Source organism: Pyxicephalus adspersus, chromosome 5 (assembly GCF_032062135.1).
Source record: "Pyxicephalus adspersus chromosome 5, UCB_Pads_2.0, whole genome shotgun sequence".
Classification (NCBI taxonomy): Eukaryota; Metazoa; Chordata; class Amphibia; order Anura; family Pyxicephalidae; genus Pyxicephalus; species Pyxicephalus adspersus.
Window position 1 is genome coordinate 38265705 of NC_092862.1, and position 1321 is coordinate 38267025.

A 1321-nucleotide genomic window follows, 5' to 3' on the forward strand; every position below is an offset into this window, starting at 1 on the left:
CAGTAAAGGAGTTCCATTACAATAAACAGATAAAATGCTTTATTACAGGCTTACAGGTTATGATGATCTGTACATACAGTTAAGAAGATGCGAAGCATGTGTCCCCATTGAAGGAATTTATTTATTTACCCACCCTTTTTTTTTGCAGCGCTAGGTCCCAGGTTTGAATTTCGGGCCAGGACACCATCTGCAAGGAGTTTGTATGTTCTGCCCGTGTTTGTGTGGGTTTCTTCCAATCCGAGTATTCTGCCTTCTTCCCACATTCCAAAAACATGCAGTTACGTTAAGTGAATTACCTCCAAAATTGACCTTAGACTGTGTGAAAGACATGACATGACTATGGTGGGACATTAGATTGTGAGCCCCTTTGGAGGACAGCTAGTGACATGACTAAGGACTTTGTAAAGCACTGAGTAATATGTCGGCGCTGTATAAAGACTGTGTAATAGTAATAATAATAATCACAATTTTTTTTTATATTTTGCCTCCCTTGCTGTCTCAGTAACAATGGTCACCAAATGGCAAATGACAGAGAAGACAGCAATAAAAGCCAACCATGGGTTCTAACTATTTCTCACTTTATTCAAAGCTAAAAGAAAAATTATCTTTACATACTGTACATATTTTTAATGCTATGAGTATTATCCAAGATAAAATAACACACAACTTCTAAAAAGCAATCATCTGTAATGTAACTGACTCATTTAAAGTGATTGAGAAGTTATTGGTTGCTATGCCCTACCACATATTGCACTTAAGGCTTTTTCATCTCCCGGTTATATTATATTTTCTTCAAAGTTTCTGTGTGTGTCCACATCTAGTAAATATATATTACATTATCGTAACTTTTTCATTCATCTATTGTCCTTGATAAATTCGCCCACAATTTCACATATTCTGCCATAGTCACTACTTTCTGAATATGTAAAAATTATTCTTTTGCCTAAATTTCTTGATTTATTGGGCCTGATTTATTAAAGCTCTTAAGGTTTGCTGGATCACCCAGCTTCACTAATGATAGTCTATCTTCTCCAGTCTTGGAGAACTTAAATCAGACCCACTATGTCACAACAGATAAATATATTCTGTAGGAAGTCATGGCTGCCTAATGTATCTGGACATTTTTAGAGTTTTGACCATGGATGAGGCATTGGTTCGGCTTCCACTTGTGAAGAAAGAGGAAATCAAAACCATAAGTGGTTGTAGAGAGCCATCTTGCATACCTACCTCATAGATTGTAATATTTAAAGGTCTATACAGATGCTCGATTTTCATTAGCAGAGCCCAAAATATAGAATAGGTGTCCTATGGAGTTGTGTGG